The sequence below is a fragment of the Haemaphysalis longicornis genome, unplaced genomic scaffold (assembly GCF_048455015.1).
Source record: "Haemaphysalis longicornis isolate Haplotype H1 unplaced genomic scaffold, Haemaphysalis longicornis Haplotype H1 scaffold_1, whole genome shotgun sequence".
Taxonomy (NCBI): Eukaryota; Metazoa; Arthropoda; class Arachnida; order Ixodida; family Ixodidae; genus Haemaphysalis; species Haemaphysalis longicornis.
Genome location: NW_027526203.1, coordinates 165,004,366 through 165,026,255, shown reverse-complemented (window position 1 = coordinate 165,026,255; position 21,890 = coordinate 165,004,366).

The window sequence follows — 21,890 nt, the reverse complement described above, 5'->3', positions numbered from 1 at the left end:
CGTAAGCAGCGGCTTGTTTCCCGATCAACAATGTGGACTACGACGATCGCCGAGTGAAGTTTCTAGATATTTCTCTTGTTTGCAAGAATTGTATAAGGCAGAAAATCGTGAAGCGTTAACTGCTCGCAGAAGCACACGCACCCGCCGTGCCTGCCCGCACAGCCCACGGTGCGGCTCGAACCGACGCAGGTCGCGGCAGCAACAACTGGTCGCCGCTTTCTTAAAATCACACAAGTCGTGAAAAAGAAGTTCCAGATTGGTGAAAGTGGATGTTAGTGTGATGAAAAATTCTGATAGGTAGTGTCATCAGCTGTGGTTTTCAAAGCGATGCTCAAAAAAATTACGCCTACCTCCCCTCGCGGGAACCCTGGTGCGATGCGACGCTGAGGGGGGTTCAAGCGCAAGCGGAGAGCAACCGTCGACCGAAAGGCCGCCGGAGAGCGGCACACCGGTTAAGGCCGATCCACACGGCGGACCAAAACGATTATTTGGACCGCGGTCCGCGCATCACGTGACAGGACGTCACCAGATCGCGCGGACCGCCGTTGGACCGCGCAGGACCGCGGTCTTCGCGGACCAACTATTCGCCGAGGCTTTTCGGTCCGCGGTCTCGACGGCGGACCGCGACATCAATCAGCGTGGTCTGACAGCTCTCGCGCCGCGTGGGCGGAGCCGGGTCCAGTTGCGCCAATAGAGAATGGCGCAGGCAGCGCGGCTGTTTCGAAGCGCTCGAAGTAGCCTGTCAATCACCCCCGCTGGGATAGGCGGCGGAGGCTTACAATCGCGACGCATACTTCATCCGCGCTGTTACTAGCGAGTCCCACAACTTTTACTAGTGCGATGCCAGCCATCATTATCACTTTGTTTCACGCATGTGGACCTCAATTTACGGGAAGCGTTCGGTTCCAGCGAGCGGTGACGAGCCGTACGCAGCCCGGATCGCCCCGCCGTCGCCGCTCGTAGTGTCGCCTTCGTGCGAACGACGCCGGCGGCTGCGAGAGCGCGCCCGCCCGGCTGGCATGCGGGTGGCTGTTACTGTGGGGATGAAACGTTTCGTGCAGGCTTGTGCGTTACAACATGTTGTCGCGGCCAAACGGCGCCTGTGTTCAACCTTCCAGCTTGCGTGTTCAGACGGTCGGCCATTCCCGGTCCGCTCAGCCGGCCCGCCGTGTGGATGCGCTCTGCTCTGGATTCCGCACGCCTCAACTTGGTTCCGCAGTCCCAGCTCTTTTCGACACATCCACTTTTTAACCCAGCACGACCTTTTCGGCGCAGGGTAGTCTTCTTCATCAACGTACAAAGCTAACGCCATAGCGGCCAAACGACGCTTGCGCTCTGTATCCATTTCGACTGCTCCAAAATGCGCGCGGAACCGCGAAACCAAGCGCAAAATACACATAAAACATGTGCGGCGCGGGCGCGAGCCGTTCGTATGGGTTCGCGAGTTCGTCTGGTTGGAAGCACTGTGGTGGAGAGTGTTGCTGGTTGCGCAGCGCGCCCGAAGGAGAGGAGACCGCTGAGAGAGAGAGAGAGTACTGCACATGCACAGCATTGCGCGCAGCGCCGCCCACCGGGGGAGTGAGAGCGCGCTGGGCCGCACACGCTCTCACCTGGGCGCGCGCCGGCGCCAGTGCGTCTGCCGCGTCTATGACGCAACACAATCCAACACAATCCACTTTAATCCAATCCAATCCAAATCCAATCCAAGTCAAGCCAAGCCAAGCCAAGCCAAGCCAATCGAATCCAATTCAATGCCTGTTCGCTATCGGAGAGGAGAGCGGGAGAGTGGCTGCGGACAACAACGGACGCACGCAGGAAGGACATAAAGCTAAAGGGCTATAATATAAAATAAAAGCCCAATCCGTGCCACATACGTATCACGGGTGACGCCAATTAAAAATAAACAAACTGGACCGAGGTCAACTAGAGTTTTGAAGAGAAGGAAATACCCACCGAAGTGGAAAATAAAAGGGAAAAATGCTACACAGCGACACCACAGCCAGGAGAGCGGGCCCGGGGAGACTCCCCTAATCTCCCCTGGGACGGTAGCAGGAAAGGTTGGGATGAGGGATGCGGATGGTGGTAATAAGGAATGGGTTATGGGAAAGTGGGTGGGAATGGAGGTTTTTGTTCTAATCCTTAGATGTCTGACTCCTAAAATAGGCCTGAAAACTCAGGATGGGCGTCAGACGGTTCCAATTGGAATTCAGCGGACCCCACTATAGGTTCCAACCATCTGAGCCCCGACATCGAAGAACAGGGAGAACCTGCGACGGAGTGACGACACCTAATCTCTGGACCCCTTTCACAACCAGCCCCCGGCTAACACCCACCAGGTCCCCCGAGTACTCAAGAGACACCTGCCCAGCCTACATAGGTACTAATCCCCCTCGTCTCGACGGTTTCGGATACTGGTAAAGCTAACTGTCCGACAGACGGGGTAACTGTACCCTGTACGCATCCGTCGATCCCTATGTGCACCTGAATCACCTATCTCCATAGGAAAGCCTATGTGACTTATAGGGTTTCGGTGGACCTCTCATGTGCTCCTATGCCAGCCACTCACCCACCAGGGAACCCTCCCCATACGGGCAGCAGTCATCAGGTGGAAGGAGTAATCCTTATAGAGTACGACCAGCCCTACTCCTGATACTGAGGACGAGAAGCTTCCCTAAGAAGTGAGCCAATCCCTCTTTCCTCGGTCCTAGCAAGTGCGCGCCTCCTAGACTGGTGGCTACTAAAGGCCAGAGACATTGGCCATCATGAGCACCTATCGAAGGCCCTGGATCCTGTTGTCCGGGAACCTTCGTGTCGGCAGCGAGCAGTCGTGCCCGCGTGGGGTGACTGCGGCGGACCCTTAATAAGGGATCCTTTTTCACCGCTTTTATGCCAGAATCCCAGAGCCAACCTCGGTAGCCACCCAGGCTGTCCGGGCCTGCCTCAGCGTCCAGCATCGGCTCTGGTGCAAGGAACTGGCCCATACAGTTCCAGGGAGTTGCTGCCACTCCCTTGGGGTTTTGCATCCCCGGGTGAGTCCTGGCTCTCACCCACCGCTGCCGTTAGCAACCGACCAAAGCTAGGCAGCCGAAACCGCCTTTGCCCAGCCAGCTGGCAGGGGGGACCACGAGCAGGTGGCAGTCGGATTTTCCCCCCCACGCAGGAAGGACAGGGCCGCCGACAAGAGATGCTCTGAGCGTTGCATCTAATATCTGCCGCGATTTACGCCGACCGGCCGCGGATCGGTCCCGGCAGCGCCGGCCCGTTCACGCACGGTGCGGCGAGCGGCCGAAGGATGGCTATGCTTGCGCGCAAGAATCGGCCGAGGCCGTGCAGGTATCTTGATCTTCGATCGCTTCAACGGAAATCGCCGCGCTTACAGAGTTCCCAGCGCGGTGAAACGTTCTGTTAGGAACTGTCACTCGCAACTCTAACGGCGATGAAATATCTGCTGCGACGCCAAGTTTAAAGTTCCCAACATCCGATTACGTGCATCCGAAGCCGGCTGCGAGCTGTTGGCGAAGACCCTCCCGTCGCGCACGCGCGTGTTGCGTTTGGGTTCCTCTAACTTCTTGGGGGCCCCCAACGCTCGGTTCTCCTATTCTAAGTATACCCATTACCCGAAATCATTAACGACGTGTTTCGCCTCGTACGCAGCCTCGCCTTCTGTGAGCAGTCGTGAGTTTCGAAATTGATGCTTGAGAAATGCCGGCTTACTGTAAACATACAAAACACGCTGCAATTATAAATTACCACGCCGAGCACCTGATGAAAACTAAATATAGCCTTGTCTGAACCCGCTCGAAGGCGTTAAAAACTCGCGTGCATACCGTGCATACATTGCGGACAAGTCGCGAAAAGTAAACATCAGCCGTGCAGAGTACAGGCTACGGCAGTGATCGTTAATCAAATCCGGGCATGACTATAAAAACATCGTAGGGGAAATAGGCACTGATTAAGCCAAACTGCAGACCATAACAATACTTTAAAGCATGTGCGGCGAAGCAATCTGATCACCGTTCTCGCGTCATTCATTTACCAGGAGCAGTTCGCGCTGTGAGATCATAAGTGAGCGACGCGTTTCCGTCGCTGTTACAAGGTGTTTGCTTGCACACACGTCCCGTCACAAGTATTTCATAAGTTACTTTTCACACCGTACCTTTCTCGGCATCAGTTGCATCGTCCTTGGCGTTAGCTGGCTACGTATGTAAGAGCTGTGGGTCGCGATGGTAGCAACTACCTAAACGCGGCGGTGTCGCCGGGGAACAAGCGAGCCGCTGATTGCTTGCCCAAATTATTTGGTTTACAGACAACTTTTTTGGTAATTTGCATCAAACCCACAAGGAGCGGGCGAGACGGTGGCCACACACACACACACACAAAAAGAAAAAAACACGCTACCGCGTACGCACGGGAAATGTGTTGTAGCAGACGACAACACGATTCAGCGTCCTACAAGTGACGTCACTCGTAGGTGGCGCCACGGTATGTCCTCGAGGCCAATACGTATTCGCTGGAAAGTGCGAATAGTGACTGAATCAAACGCCCACGCGCCCCACAGCGCGGCTGCCCCCGGTTGGAGGGCGGGCGGTCGAAGTGTCGGAGGGGGGTTCGCGTCGCTCACAGGAATGACCACGCATTCGGCGTCCCCTCCCCCTTCCCCCCCCCCCCCCCCCCCGCAATCTTATGTGACCGGCGCCGAGGCGATTTTACCGCGGAATCTTGATAAATCAGTTTGCCACAACGTTATCACCACCCGTTCTACCACCCTTTCCGTGGTGACGGGGTGGGTAAGGGAGAAAAGATTGATTGATTGAACGCGCCGACGCAACGCAGGCGATGAGGCGTGCTGTAGTGGAAGGCTCTGGATTAATTTTGACCACCTGGGGATCTCTAACGTGCGCCAAAATCCCGTGCACACTACGGGCGAAAAGCTTGAAGTCTTACTTGAGGGGTTACGCCACGGCAAAGTCTCGAAGCTTTGTGGTGGACATTGACAGAGCGAAGCTACCTAGGACGCATTGCTTGCTGGGGATGAGTGCATGACTTGCTCGGACAGAATTCGAATGCGAAGGAACAACGGGTGGGAAGCCACGGAGAAAAATGAAATTACCCGCTAATGGTGGGGATTTAGGCGCTCTTGGGGCATCGTGATTGGCGCGCGTTGGGTATACGCATGTAACACAATTACCAAGCGGAAATCTGCCGTTACTTTTTGTGTGTCAGTGCCTGCCTCAACGCTAAAAAAGAGGAGTACTGACGTCGTTACAACCGAGCGTTGCAAGTAATGCGTCTTGTTGCCCGTGTCAAAGGACCTTACCTTGATTTCGCAGCTTTTGGTGTGTGATTTATTAAAGTTTGTACGTTTGTTTTGTGTACTCTATATACCTAAGAAATATTGCGCCGCTTTGCAGCTGGGCTCCCGTGATGGGTTTTTGATGCCGACAAAGGCTATAGGAAGCGGACAGAGAGGAGACCTACAACGAGAGTTAAATAAGCTCTATTTAAACACCCCTATCCCTTTAAGGTATTGCCTCACCCCCCCCCCCCCCGCCCTTCCCGGTGCCGGCTTTCCGGGGGGCGGGGGGGAGTGGATGGGGTAACCCAATATAGCCTATAACCGTGTCTATGTGAACATGAGGCGAAGGACGAGTCCCCCGCGGTGTATTTATTCTGGCTCCTTTAGCCCTGCGACCACCACGAGCCCGAATCAAGGAAACCACTGGTACATAGGCACGCTGCGCTGATGTTTTAACGGCGGCGGCCGCTTTTCTGATGGAGGCGGTAAGCCAAAACGCCCGTGTGTTCGAGATTTAAGCGCGCGTTAAATATCTCCAGGTGTTGAGAATGAATCCGGAGCCCTCCACTACCGCGCGCCTCATCGCCTGCGCGTTGTGTCGGCGCGTTAAACCTCAAAATCAATGAATGTTTTCACGCGAACATCAGCGCCATTCTATATATCGTGGTGTTCGAGGGCGTAATTTCTAATGTGAAAGATGCTATGCTCATCACGGCCACTGTTCAATTTTGGGAAGTGCATGCCGGTGTCCTGCCTGAGATACGAACAGCCGTGACTATCCCGAGTCAAGCCACGAGCGCCCACACAAAGAAGGTTTTATGGTGACGTCATAACAAAGGCCGAGACGAATGAGCAGTTTAGGTGGAACAGATGCCGAGACGTTAGTCGCTGATATGTAGCCGACCAATGATGTTGCAGGCAGTAAAAAAAAGCTAGGAGGAACCGGGGTATTGAACAAGGGGATCTATTACAAATTCACTTTCAAAATTACAATACTCGGAAAAATCTCGACAATGGAATTTACCCACGAAGTAGACGGGTGCTTCCACAACTGCCATCGTGTTGAGTCCTAAGCGACGTGCGCTGACTGGCAAGGACCGGTCTGCAACCGACGGCAGTTACACGTCACGAGGTCGTTGCTCGCGTGGTCAGTCCAACAACCGAACATGAAAAGGACGTTTTTTGGAACTCGGGGCCGGAGCCAGCGAAATGTGGAGAAGTCAATGTTACCACGGAATTTCTTAAGGGTCAGTACCGTCTTAACGGAGTCCAAGAATTCGGCGGCGATTCTCTCACCTCCTGCCTTGGGATCATTCCCGACTCCGTCGACCTCCGTGCTGTTGTAGACTGAAAAAAACTTGACGAGTTGCAAAAGTATGTCGAGATATGCTCGGCATACCGGTGCGTTTTAGCGATCCATTTTTAAATGCCCCGAAAGGTACCTTCGAACACGTCAGGAACGTGGAGTTCGTCGTCGAGGAACTCCACGTCGAGGAACTGCAAGTGCTCGACCATCAGAGACTGGAACTCCGGGCTCGTTGTCCCGATATTGTAGAAGTTCCGCAGGATGTACCGGAATGCTGTTCTTTCGAGAGCCATGTTCTTCCCCTTCACGGTCAACTGGTAGCTTCCGATGAAGCTGCCCACTACGACCTTCTCCTTGAGCACCTGGATAAAAGGGTCTCGGTTCTCCGCGATGCTCAGCGTTCCGGCGATCTTGAGAACCTCGCGGACGTTGTGAGGGCCGACGTGCTCGCTCAACGGGACACGGTAGGCGACGTCGGTGACGATCTCGAGCATTTCCAAGATCAAGTCGCTCACACAGATCACGGTGACTGCACGCCCCTCAGGGCGATTCTGGCGCCCTCCCTCCGGCTGGGAAGGGGGTGACTGTGCCTTCGACCCGACGGTGTTCGGTGTCTTGTTCTTGCGGGCGAAGAACGTGCCGCAACCGGGGAACCTGGAGGTGACCAGGAGGCGGTGCGCCCGCGACTCGGCGCCGTCGGTCGTCTGGAACACGACGTCGTAGTGTTCCCGGGCTCTCCTCGTGGTGTTCAGCGCGGGTTCGGGGTGGGCCACGACCTCGTGTGCCGGCTTCGGCATGCGACGGGCATCCCGAAAAAGCCGCCTTGCAGGAATAGATGCGGCACCAGTCTCCTTTCTGGTGCCCCTTTCTTGAACATCACCGCCAGCGGCAGGGTCCATGCTGAAAATCAAGCAGGCGTCACGCAGCAAGGGGTCGGCTGTACTTCGCAGCGATGCCGCAGCGCAACGGTTTTGCGATTGATCTGGCCTAGTGAGGCTAGAATGATAGCGCTGCTGCGGGTGCAACGAACTGCACGACGTGCACGATGATGACGACGACGACCATGATGATGATTTTCGTTGGTGAACGACACGTACCCAATAAGAGGAAGAAAACTCCGAAAGAAAACTCTGAATGAAATTTACCTCTTTGCTGATGATTGTGCGCTTTAGCGTAAAATTACTAATTCCTCTGATGTTAAAGGCCTGCAATGTGGCCTCATAATATTTCTTTTTGGTTCAAACTCTAGCACATGGAGCTCAACATAACTAAATGTAAAGTTATGAGGTTATCCCGCAACCCATTAGCTTGTCCTGATTATTTTCTTAACAGTATTTCGTTAGAGTGCGTAGTCGAGTATAAATATCTCGGTGTGTACATAACTAACGGTCTGTCCTGGTCTCGCCATATTGATTTAATAACCGCATGCTTGGATACATAATACTATATTTTTCCCACGCACGAGCTTCTTCTCTAAAAAAGCAGTTTTATGTTACAGCTACGTGCGCTTCATACTGGATCATGCTTCATCAACATGGGATACTGGCTCATCATCATCATCATCATCACCAGCCTATCTACGCCCACTGCAGGGCAAAGGCCTCTCCCATTATTCTCCAATTATCTCGGTCCTGTGCCAACTGTGACCAATTTATCCCCGCAAACTTCTTGATCTCATCTGCCCATCTAACTTTCTGCCGCCCCCTGCAACGCTTGCCTTCTCTAGGGATCCACTCTGTTGCCCTTAATGACCAGCGGTTATCTTGCCTTCGCATTACATGCCCTGCCCACGTCCATTTCTTTTTCTTAATTTCTACTAATATGTCTTTAACACCAGTTTGCTCCCTGACCCACTCCGCTCTCTTCTTGTCCCTTAATGTTACACCTATCATTTTCCGCTCCATTGCCCGCTGAGTCGTTCTCAATTTAAGTTGAACCCTCTTGTGAGCCTCCAAGTTTCTGCCCCGTAGGTGAGTACCGGTAAGATGCAGCCGTCATACACTTTCTTCTTCAGCGACAATGGTAAGCTGCTATTCATTATCTGAGAATGTCTGCCGTATGCACCCCACACCATTCCGATCCTTCTAATTATCTCTGCCTCATGGTTGGGATCTGGGGTCACAACTTGGCCTAAGTAGATATATTCGCTTACCACTTCCACTGCCTCGCCACGTATCTCAAACTACTGTGCTGTCCCGAGGTTATTGATCATTACTTTAGTTTTCTGCATAATAATTTCCAGGCCCACGGTTCTACTCTGTTCGCCCAGTGCGGAAAGCATGCTTTGCAATTCGTCCCCCGAGTTACTTAGCAAGGCAACGTCATCCGCAAATCTGAGGTTACTGAGGTATTCTCCATTAACCCTTACTCCCACCTGTTCCCAATCCAACGTTCTGAATACTTCTTGTAAGCATGCTGTGAATAACATTGGAGAAATTGTGTCTCCTTGTCTGACACCCTTCCTTATAGGTATTTTACTGCTCTCCCTATGGAGGATTATGGTAGCTGTGGACCCATTGTAGATATCCTCTAGTATTCTTACATAATGCTCATCTACCCCCTGTTTCCGTAATGCCTGAATGACTGCTAGGGTTTCGACCGAGTCAAATGTTTTCTCATAGTCTATGAAGGCTATGTATAGGGGTTCAGTATACTCAGCGCACTTCTCTATCATCTGATTGATCGTGTGAATATGGTCCATTGTTGAATAAACTTTACGGAACCCTGCTTGTTCTTTAGGTTGACTGAAATCTAAGGTTGCAGAGATTCGGTTAGCGATTACCTTGGTAAATACCTTGTAGACGACTGACACTAAGCTGATCGGCCTGTAATTTTTCAAGTCCTTCATGTCGCCTTTCTTATGGATTAGGATGATGTTCGCGTTCTTCCAAGATTCCGGTACCATTGCGGTCATTAGGCATTGCGTATACAGGTTTGCCAGTTTTTCAAGTACAATTTCTCCGCCATCCTTCAAGAGGTCTGCTGTTATCTGATCCTCACCAGGTGCCTTGCCCCCTTTCATTTCTTTCAAAGCCTTCCTTACTTCTTCGGTCGTTACTGGTGGGATGTCTATCTCTTCTGAGCTACTGTCTCGTTCGCCATTATCCTGTATGTCTCGGCTACTGTACAGATCCCTATAGAACTCCTCGGCCACTGTGACTATTTTATCCCTATTTGTGATGACATTGCCTTGCTTATCCTTAAGTGCATACATCTGATTTTTCCCCACGCCAAGACGTCTCTTCACTGCTTTCAGGCTACCTCCGTTCTTTACAGCGTATTCGATCCTCTCCATATTATACTTCCGTATGTCAGCTGTCTTACGCTTATTGATTAACTTCGAGAGCTCGGCTAGTTCTATTCTGTCAGCTGCGGTAGAGATTCTCATGGTTTGCCGTTTCCTGATTAGATCTTTCGTCTCCTGTGAAAGTTTACCAGTATCCTGTCTAGCCATAGTGACCCCGACTTCTACTGCACACTCCGTGATAATGCGTGTAAGGTTGTCGCTGGCTTCCTGTGTCGTAAACTCGGCTTCCTCGTTAAGGGCGGAATATCGGTTCTGCAGCGCGATCCTGAATTCTTCTACTTTACGTCTTACTGTTAGCTCATTTATCGGCTTCTTTCGTACTGGCTATACGACTGGCTATACGATACTGGGATACTGGCTATACGACTCTAACTAACCAACTTAAAGTTGTACAAAACCGTTCCGTGAGATAGCCGCATGTCAAGCGTAACTTCTATGCAATCTAGTCTGAACCTACCACTCCGCGCTACACGTAGAAAACTGGAACGTCTGCACCTCTTTCAGAAAGTTTATCACAATAACCAGGTACTCAAATCACTCTGGATACAACCCGAAGTTTTCATATCTGAGCGCCTTGACCATCGTCGCAAAGTTCACACCCCGCAACAAAACACTATCACCTACCCTCACCCTTTTTTACCGATAACGTGCCGTTAGTGGAACCACCTGCCTGCTTCTTAAGCTTGCGTTACTAACCCTGACCGTTTCCGGGAAGCCCTTTCAAATTGAAATTTATTGTAATTTCCTTTTTATTTTTGCCATTGAGTAACTCTACGGTAGTGTGTATTTTTCTCCTTTTGTGTTATTGTTCTTTTCTCAGTTCAGTGTATGCTTATTTCGACCCGTTATTTCGTTGCACATCTGTATGCTGTTTTTGTACTGTGCAGGAAGTGAATTTATCTTTTGTTTTTGTTTTTTCCCTCGGGATCTGAATACGCTCATCGCTGTGTTCATTGGCTTGCTCTACCACGTGACTTCTTAAATATCATTGTTTCTCTGTGGTTGTAAAATCTCTGATACACTTATCGTCTGCATTTTACTATTTTTTTGCTCTTCTATGTAAGCCCCTCCCCTCAACAATGCTGTATGCACTGAGGGTAACATAAATAAATAAATAAATAAAAGATAAAAAAACTGAATTAACACCCACGGCAATGGAGAAAGAGCGCATAGGACACCGTGCGCCATTTGGTGACAGGACCGTAATCGTCTTCATGAGGACTGGTTGGTGCTTTCATTTAGTTCTGTCATAAAATGTATGTATGTGTAAATCTTTATTAAGAAAAGGTGTGGCCAGTGGTTTAAGAAAGGAGGGGGTTGTTTAAAAGGGGGTGCAGAGCTCCTCTAAAAAAAAAAAATTCCTTCAATTACGACACATACCCGCATTGGGGATTGGGAAAGAAACGGGGCAGCTTTTTAGGCTGATTCGCCCGCTTCATAACCCCATAAAATGAAGATGTATAAACTTAAAAGAAGAAAGGACCGCGCAATTGTACAATAGAATTGCAATATAAAGATTGACGTCATAGGTTACAGGAGTAGGAAATAAACCAATTTTCGAGGAGGCGGACTCTTCCACGCGCCTCCTTGGCTCACGCAGGGAAGAAGAGAAAGCGGACAGCGGTGCACGCTCAGCTCGTACGAGGCCTGCTCGCCGAATTCCATCGCAGAATTGAAGGGCAAGCTTCGCTTCGGCAGAGGACGGAAATCCTTCGAAGAAGCTTTCGCATATCCTCGAGGACAAGAAAGGGGGACGAAGAACATCACCGTCGGAGGCCCGCTGGCCTACGAAGTGAAGTAGAACGCCATCGAAACAGTAGTGGACGACCCCTGCAACAACATGGCCTCTCACCACGGGTGGCTCAACCAGTCTTCCAGCATCAGCCTGAAGACGATCTGTACTGTGTCGCCGACGTGCAGCAGGGCTGCCCTGGAGCCTCCGCCGTCGGGGTGCAAGGTTACGACTCCTCGGCTCGGCCGGACCGTCGGACGACATGGCAGCGTCAAGGAGCAACGGCGGGACCCGTTCTTCGCGAGGGCCCTTCTGAGCAACGTCAGCGCTATCCTGCTCCTTCGCTATCCATCCGTCCGGCAGGCGCTGCTGCCACAGCCGACCTCGACGTCCCGACCGGCCACGTGCAAAGGCTCCATGACCGCCATAGGCTTCCTGGTGGTGAGCTTCAGTCAGCCACTTTTCCCCGAGGTGATGGACACGCTCTTGGCGGGAGCGGCGACGAACGCGTCCATGTCACCGAAAATCAGCCAGTGCACCGGGTCCACCAGCCGACAGGTGGGACACCGCGTGGCGCACCACTTGGGGCTCGATATGGGCAGCGTTCGCCAAACGTCGCTCAGCTTCGCAGGCAGGCATCTGCCGCTCCTCACCGCAGAAAAAGTGCGCTCGGAGGCCAGCAAGGACGCCACTGTCGTCGGCCAGCCCTCCTCGTCATCGCTGGAGGGGAAATGCGTACAACTGGCCAGGTCATTGGAGACGCCAGGGGCGACCACAGTGCGCTTGGTCGCCAAGGGCGGAGGTTGCTTCGTCGATGCCGCCAAGCTAGAAGCAAAGCTCGAAGCCTACGTGGCCGTTGCGATTCGCTTGCTCGCTCAGAACGCCCGGCTTCTTTGCATAACACCCGCCGACCAACGCCACTTATCGTGCCTCGAGAACGTTGCTGGTGGATTGTCCGCCGTACACAGCATCCTCACGTCACGACTGCAGTGGAGTGCGTGGGACACCATGCCACTCACGGTCGAGTACTTCCTGGTGGGAGAGAGCGAGCTTCGCAACACGAGCCAAAAGGCTTCTGGAAGCTGCTTCGCGGGTGCTGCGAGCAGCTAAAAACCTCACGTTCCTACGAGTTGACCATGCACGTAACTGGCTCCGAAGACGGTGATGACGCCGAGACGGTGGGCATCGAAAAAGCGCTCGTAAAGCTGCTGGCGCAAGCGGGAACGCTCGTGTGTTGCACTTAAAGTGGCGGGGAGACAGCGGCGGTCATGATCACTATTAGGACACTAAGCGCCTTTGCCGTTAATGTATGATCGCGAAACATTGTAAATATCGTAATTAATTATTTTAAGTCAGATATCTCTCCAATAAAACGTTAACCAACGTGACATTGACCATGCTTGTCAACTGCCGTTACAAATGGTATGCTTTTTGGCAGCCTTTCTGAGTTTCTATAATTCGTTTTAGTTTGATGACAACGCGCAGGGTTTCGGTGCCAGTCGCTGTGCACTGCCAATGGCCAATTTTCTGATCACGAGGCAAGTAACGCTTCAGCGTTAAAAAGACATCCCGAACATGGGCCGAAGGCGCATTTGCTTTTGCGCGTATACCTCGAACAGATGGCCATTAAAATGCATTTAGTGTGGTAGCTGGAGGCCAACCACATATATGGACATTTGCTTGATGAATACCACGTGTATGTAAGCGTCATGTGTGAGTGCATGGGCGTGGGTGCTTAGCGGAGACGGTATGTTTGTTGGCCTCGATATTTCCAGTTGCAGGAATCCACAAGCCATGGTTATTTTTTCTTCCGCCCACCTGCTCCTTTCAACAGGCCATAAAAGCTGTTTATATAGGAAACCTTTGCCGTATAGAATGCCCTTCTCTGTAAGCGAATACTCCGGATCGTTTTTGCCTGGTAAGCAGATAGACCTGAGTTTGATCTCAAGAGCTTCCACACTGGCAGAGGCATTCCATTTTTTAAATCGGTTCTCGGTGGCGCATTCTTGCGATACTGGCGCCGAACATCCGCCAAAAGACCGGCGAAGGAGGAAGATGGACACGCGGCGACCACCCAAGGTCCCCGTCCGACACACAGACCAAAAACAAGCAGTCCTGATAATGAGCCATCCATGTTGTCGCTGTGGAAAAAAGGCGATATCAAAAAAATTCAGGAAGCCTTCACTCACGCGCAAGACTTGAATGGCAAAGCTGTTGTAGGTGAACAGTACCAACACATAGTAAAATGAAATTTGAGCTAACGGTGCAACTAAAAAGGTGGAGATAGCTTAAAACCCCACCGCAAAACCCGTGGGACGCTCAAGGTACCTCTTGTTTTTTTTTTTTTTTCTTCAGTGCGTTAAAATTAGGTTCTACGCTTCCGTAACCAGGTACGACGAAGAAGTACTTTAGGAGAGGCACACAGTACTCCCATCGCTAACGACCTCGTTGCATTATGTTTTTGCTTTCTATGCACAATTAAGGATATAGAGCATTCATAAAAATATCATGCACCCCTCCATCTAACAACGACGAGGGTTGAATGCGAAGCTTTCTCGTGATGGATTCTTGGGTCGGCCAATCATAGTCTGCGAGGGTGTGTTACTCTGGAGGTACGCACCACTTTACTGGAATACCCACAGCGACTCTAGGATGTGCACTCCGTAGGCCTAGCGTTTAGGTTTGGCGAGTAGGGCGCAATTCAGTACCTGTTGCTCGGCGTTCGCTTCGAAGAAGGAACTAAGCCCCATCCTTTGCATGGTCTTCGAAGAGATAAGAAAACAAAAACGGCTACCGCCCTCCATGCGCACGAGCCACTTAGCCTTAATCCCCAAGAAGGCATCAACCGATTCTGTACTCGATGTCGCTGATTACCGACCAATCAGCCTCCTCACAAACGATTACAAAATCCTTGCCCGAATTCTAGCCGGACGACTTGAGAGCGCACTGAGCTTTGTGGTTGGTCCGCACCAGACATGCGGTTTTAAAGGGCGGTCTATTAACTCCAATCTACATCGCATGAGAGCCGCCTGTGAGGCGGCAGAATCGGGCATTTTACCTTTGGCAGTTGTTCAGCTCGACCTAAGGAAGGCTTTCGATCAGGTGGACCACAAATTTCTGCTTCACCTCCTACAACACTGTGATATTGGGGACACAATGATTGAGCGGATTAAAACCTGCTACACGGACATTTCTACCAACGTTGTAATAAATGGGGTGGTAGGCACGCCCGTAGACATCCTTAGGTCTGTCCGCCAAGGCTGCCCCATGCCGCCCATCTTATTCACACTTAACCTCGAGCCACTGTGCCGTATGACCCTCGCATCTAAGGCCATAAATGGCCTAACGATGGGAGACGAGCAGCTCCGTGTCCTCGCCTACGCGGACGATGTGGCCTTCATTTGCACTCAAAAATCGCAAGTGGGCGAGGTTATCAGGCTATCGCATCAGTTCTGCCGCTTTTCAGGTGCAGAACTTAACCTCCTCAAGTCGAGGGGTGCCTGGTTAGGTGAATGGGCCTCCAAACCAAGTTACCTATTTGGAATGGCCTGGGAAGAAGATGTCTAGCTACCTGGGCGTCAACCTCAACCAAAGCACCCCAATTTCGAATCGATGGAAACCGAAGGTGACAGCGGCAGAAAGAAAGCTTCATCCATGGAGAAACAGACACATCGCTCCGTACACTAGGGCTCATGTCTGCAATACGATAGCATACCCCGCTGTCCTGTACGGGGCCCGCGTAACCACCATCGACGCAGACTCCTTGAATAAGCTGCACCGCTCCTGGGCGGTATTCCTCTGGCGTTCCACCTACGAACCCATGCTCAAACTTCTTCAGGAGTCTGGAAAAGGGTGGCTTGGGTCTCGTCAATGTGGACCTCAAACTGACAGTTGAGGGGTTCCTGTACTTCATCGACCTACGCGATCCGTTTCTTGTAGCAGCCACGCAGTGCTTGGGTGCCAGACATTTGACCTCATGGCTCGCCACGACAGCATCTCTCTGCTTTGAGACGCGGGCAGTGAAGTTCTACAGAGAAGTCGCTCTAGCTCTAGCCCTGCTAGAGCAGAATTTTTCTTGGGAGTATTTACTCAAAACAAAGCCCAGGAAACTGTACTGGGACCTCGTGGAGAAGGTCTTGCCGCCCCCTCTCTACCGACAACCCCCAACATCTGACGACGTCTTGAAGAGAATAAGAAAAATTCCCGGCATTTCCCCGAGGGGAAGAATGTGAAAGTGCGAATGCACGAGTTGAATTTGCGCGGTTCGGTAATGTTCGCGAAAGAGAGATCACACACACACACACAACTACAAAGAAAGAAAGATGCATTTATTCACAGACACCTATTTGTGTTGTCGTTGTACTTGATTGCTAGAGCGGATCTCAGCTTTGAAATTTCGTGTCAGTACTCCTTTAAGCAGGTGCATTAGCCCTTCTCACGCCCAATTCTTGGCCAATCCCCCACGTGGGTATGTGCCATGTCAGCGGCCAGGCAGCGCGCGCCCATCTCCCCCCGTTGCCAAGGAAGACGAGGAGATTCCTGGCCAATCCCCCACGTGGGTATGTGCCATGTCAGCGGCCAGGCTGCGCGCGCCCATCTCCACGTGCGCGGACATCGCCGGTGGACGCAGGTTCAGGGTCGCTTAAGAAGTGCATTGCACTTAAAACTCCCTGTGCCCACCGGTACAAAGGACTTCTTCTTCTGCCTTCACATGGGAGTGCTGCCCGCGAAGGCACGTTTGGAGGAGAAGGGATTCTTCCTCCACGGCGGCGCGGGGTGCCTCATTTGCGGGAAGCGGGAAACGGCGGAACACGTCCTCATCGAGTGCAACACCGCAGCATTCTGGGACGAGCTGCAGACTGCGTTCGCTAAGCGATGGGACCTGTCATGGTCGGATCTCCGGCGCCTGAGCACACCCACCGAAAACAAGGCGCTTCGAGACTGCGTGCCCGTCATTGGGCTCCACTCTCTGTGGAGGGCTAGAGTGGACGCAGTGGAGTGCGCTAGGAGCCCAAAGCCTGCCTGGCGGCACTTTACGGTAAAGGTGGAATGGACCGTGAGCACGCTGGGGGATCCAGACGCCGACTCCGAGCTGCGCGACTCACTGCAAAAGGGGTGCCAAGCCCTGCAGTGCTTCAAAGAAAAAGAAATGCGTCGCTGGCAACGGCTGTGACTCGCGGGTGGTCCTACCACTGCATTTTCGCAACGCCGTTTTTCACCGATTGCGTCCTTATTTACATCAACCCAGAGTACACATACATGTTAACACAGTACTTTCCCAACATTTTCTGTATAGCACTTTGTATTTTACAGTGTTTTGTACCGTCATAGTTTCCTGTTAGATTCCTTCGTTGTACCTACAGTCTTACATGCGTTGTGTATTTTGTGACGAAGCGAAGACTCGTTGGAGTCGTGACTGAACGTTCCGTCGCGACAGTATTTACGTCTGTCGTCGTCAGTGCCTCGTGCATGTCAGTGCATCATGTATATATGTACATCTGTGTAAATAAACGTTGTGTTACAAAAAAAGATGAACAAATGGAGCAATCGGTTAGACGCCGGCTTCAAACCGCGAGGGACCCAGGTTTGATTCCAGGCACGGGAAGCTTTTTTTCTTCTTTCACATGGCCCACGATCATCCATCATCATCGTCAGAGAAAGTTGGCTTTTTGCGGGGCGTTTTGATGTACAACGGATCAGTGAGAACACAAAAGCATCGATTTAAAAGGCGCAGCTCGTGCTCAATAAATTTATAGAAGCTGCCTTCTTTCCTCTGATTTAAGTATCACGCACTCCAAAAAGTGATAGGCTCCAAATTCCCTGCGTGCTCAACTTACTGAGCGATCACCTATTCGCTAAACCAGGTACACCGGCCCTCCCCGCCGTTCACATCTGGGGCGACGAAAAAGCTCCTTCGCAGCACGGAATCAACGTGAGATGTTACCGATACATTGTTCGCTCCTTCCCCGCCCCCTTCTTTTTAGCTCGTTCTTCTACGCAAGAAACGCCTCGAGGCGAAACTTACCCTTCTATGCATTAATTTGTATGGGCGTAATGTCTGCGCTTGCGTAGATAATTCCAGCATTAGGGGGAGAAGGTATATTCTCCAGTTCTGGGTACAGGAATTGAACACGGGGTCTGCTTTTCGAGGCGTACATTATACCCCTAAGCCACGATTCTACCGTGAACGTTGCGGGGTTTTATATGCCCGTTTTACACGCTGCTGAATAGTGTAGTAGAGCGAAGTATTAGCATCTTCTTGCCTCCTCGAACGCTTAGATCTGCGTTTGTTCTGTTGGTTGACTTTGATGCTTGGTGATTGTGGTGGCGAAAAACTTTTAGAGTTTGAGCCTAGGTATGTGGGATTGGAGATATGGGCTGGGCGTCGTTTGAAGTTCGAGAAGCGCAGAGTAAAATATGTTTTGAGAGGAGGTTGAGAGCAATGGATCAACGTAGGTGGGCAGCTAAGATTTTTAAGCACAAAAGCGTGGGCACGCAGTGATTAAGGAAGACTGGAAGGCTAACGATGAAACCAAAAAAGCCAAGGTAACCAAAAAAGAAGCAAGCCAGATAGAAACGAATAAATGGAGAGAAAAAAAGGGAAGCTAAAACATCGTTAGAGATGTACAGGGCTGAGAAATTGGACATTAGAAAGGAAAATTTCTAGGATAATTCCCAGGGCACTGCTTTGATTTTTGAGTCTAGAGCAGGTTGCTTGCGAACTAAGAGCTTTGTGGGGAAGTATTCACAAATTGATGGGGTATGCGTGGTCTGCGGAAAAGAAACAGAAAGTATGCGGTATATAGTGTTAGAATGCGAGGGTATCCATAGAAATCTACATGAGGGCTTCCAGAAGCCCTATACAGTTTTAAGGGTAGCACAGAGGAAGGTAACTTCAGGGCTGTCGAGGTGATGAAAAGAATATTAGAATGCTGGTGTACGACAAGCAGAGAGGGGAATATTGCCTAGGACAGTTACCACCTGTAGCAGGAAAAAAAAAGTATTTTGTGCCTAATAAGTTTTTTTGTGCCTGCACTTATAAGCAGCGATAGTATTAAGCCAATAGTATAAAACATAGGTATATTAGTTTTTTGGTAAGATGACACGTCATTACCCCGCTACAAAGGGGATACCAATGCAATAATCAATCATCATCATCAAAAGAAAAAGGAATGTCAGCTTACGACAAGTAACTCAAGGAGAAATAATGGAACATATTTCACTTTCGGAGAAAAAGTATGACAAACTATTTATGCTTAGAAATAGCCAATGTAATATAAAAATATAAGAATGCAGCATTTCGTGTGTGCATCATAGCTTTTAATATATGTTCCACAGATTTAAGAGGCATAAGCTGCGTTCTCCGTAGGTCACAGATTCGCAACATTGTTGCACCCACGCCCACTCCAACCTGCCCGGGAACGAATCCGCACACGACGCCACTCGAGGCTTAGCCCATTCGTTAGTTTAGACCACTTAGACCACTCGTTAGAGGCCACTCGCCAGTTTAGACGAGTGTTTCGTCTCGCTGTCGGGCAGGGACAGACTCGTGTCCTTCGGGGATATTACCGACCACTGTCGGCTGACCCGGGTCCGCTTCCCACCCGAGCATCCCTCCGCATGGTCTGGCAACTCCTCCAGGCAAACTCATATCCGAGCGCGATTGTCAGCATCTACTTTGACCCCACGCTGCTGTGTCGGTGTTCTTTTGTCACGTGCTATTTTGACGCCGCCCTAGTTGCACCAGATACCGCTGGCCTCCCTCGCCGTATTGCGCCCAAAGGGTCACCCGGGGAAGAGACCGGCGCAGCCCGGTTCATGCGCGTATGGCATTCTGTGCGTTTGGAACTGGTGGCGTTTTCGGAAGGGAGATTGGGACGTTTCCCGTTTCTCGGTACACCTCGTATGTCTCGCGACTGCGGCTAAATTACACCGATGGCGGCGATACTGCTACTGCGGCGCACAAAGCTGCTTTTTTTAAACCGAAGATTTCTCAAAAGATCGCTTTAAGGCTCTCTAGATTGAAAAATAACTTTTAATGAACCGTTGTTTTAGAGCTCTAACTTCAAAGTACCGAACTTTTTTCCCCACAAAATGGCATGCAGAGCTGACAGGACCCACTCTTAACTTCCAATTTACTTGGCTATTCCAATTAGGCGACTTCAAATTACCGGGAGTCGACTGTATACTACTACTAACACGCTACTAGAACTAGCATGGGTCATACATGTTCATTAATGCGGCGCAAAGGTAACCTCAGGCGGGTTTGAGGCAAGATGCCAGCATGCATATAAAAGGAAGAAAGCAACGTTCTTTTACTTAAGAATACACTTTCGATTTGTTCACAGTGAACAAAAATCAATGCGTTCAGAAAGGCAAGCATGTTGCGCGCTCTCCTCCGAGCGCGGGAAAAATGAATTGAGACAAGACCAACTGCATTAACAAAAAAAAAAAAAAAAAAGAAAGAAAGAATGAAAGACACAATGTCAGGCGGTCGCACTGCAGAAAACTATAGAGTCCAGTTTCGAAATTTCGTTCTTTGTCGTACCCCTGTCCTGTTTTGTCCATTGTTTCCCTGTTACCTATGCCGTGTGTCAAATTGGCGCAATAAAAAAAAAATTGCATTTACCATAGGAGGAGCGAAAGGGGAGGGAAGCGCGTCAGGGCGGGGGGCGCAGAGTAGAGGGGAAGGCGCCACTGGGCAGGAGCGCAGGAAGACTGTGGAATACATAAGCAGTAGAGCAAGCAGATACGCGGCCATTTTTTTTTTTTTTTGTATAGCTTGCCTTTCTGCGCGGTAGACTAAGGGCGTTTCTTATATAAGGTGGAGCAAGTTCCTGCAAAGGAAACATTTCACATTCACCTGAACTGCATCCATTTTTATTTGTTGCCCCTAGTCCACTTGTCCACTTGAACAGGGGCGTAGGGAGGAAGGGGGGTTATGGGGCTCTACCTCCTCCTCCCCCCATCCGCAAATTTTGTCGCGCTGTCATGCACAGCGACCAAGGCAACCACCTGCGCCGGAAACCACCCTGAGATTTTTTCTAGAACCCCAGGACTCGTGTCCAGAAAGCGCACCCTTGGTGGCCCGTTTCCCTACTGGCTGCCTAACTCCTTTGCGAGGCCTTCATACACGGGGGTGTTCTTCGAGCTCGCACTCCGCAAAGCGCGGCAGACTCGCCGCTCAGAAAACAAGGGGAGATTCACGGGCGAAACCACAGGCCTGGATGCTTCACTACCTCCATGCAACCAGGGACGCCGCCGGGAACCAGTGCGCTAACGACTTCCGACTTCGTCTCCCCCCATACATGTTGAGAATTTATTTCGAATTTTCTGCTGCGGCGCCGTTCATGAGGCACAATGATGTATTGCCGTAGCTACAAAAATTGGTCGTTTTTCTTTACGTCCGGCGCCGCAGCAGTGAATTCGAAAGTAAATTTGCACCTTGTGGAACGGGCTTTCTGTATGAATGGACATTTTGTTGCCGGTGCCACTTTCGTTGCCCTGATCAAAATATAATCTGCTCGCTTTTTTCACCACAACTGTACATTTCGGCGTACTTTTTGTAAGTAACTTGTGCAATTATCCGCGGTACAATCTACTCCTACTCAATTATTGCCATAAAAAAACAGAGTTCTTAATATTTGTCCCTAACCGCCGCATGCGTGCAAACATGAAAAAAAAGAAAAAGGTTCTTGGATGACAGCGCGGCAATAAAATAAAACGTCCACCCACAAGTTCTTTGTTTCGTGCTTTTCACGTTGATAATGTGCACCCCGTGCTTTGTTAGATTTTGATGAATTAGTTTTTTACTTCCATGTTCTTTGCTTCCATGTTAGTTAAGCATATATGTTTATATTTGTTCTACATTTCCATATTTCTTTAAGTGTTATTACTTCGTATGTAGACAAAAAAGAAAATTGCAAGCAGTGATAGCAATGCTGCCTCAATTCTCGAAACATGCGAATAATTTTTTAATGAAATATTTAGTTTTTCTTGTTCTTGACCGTTAGTGGTTATGCATTTTCAGTTAACAGTTATGAATTTCAATCAATAGTGTTAGTTATAATTTACATTTATTATTTATTAGTTAATAGTTATGCGTTTATTATTTATATTTTAATCCGTTCAAAAATCATATGAGGGGGTAGAGGTGCAATGTCAGCCACCCCCCCGAACAAAATTTCTGGCTACCGTGCCCTTAAGGCGGTGTATAGTTGGCGTGGTCTGCGGTGTTTCAGTTCTTATG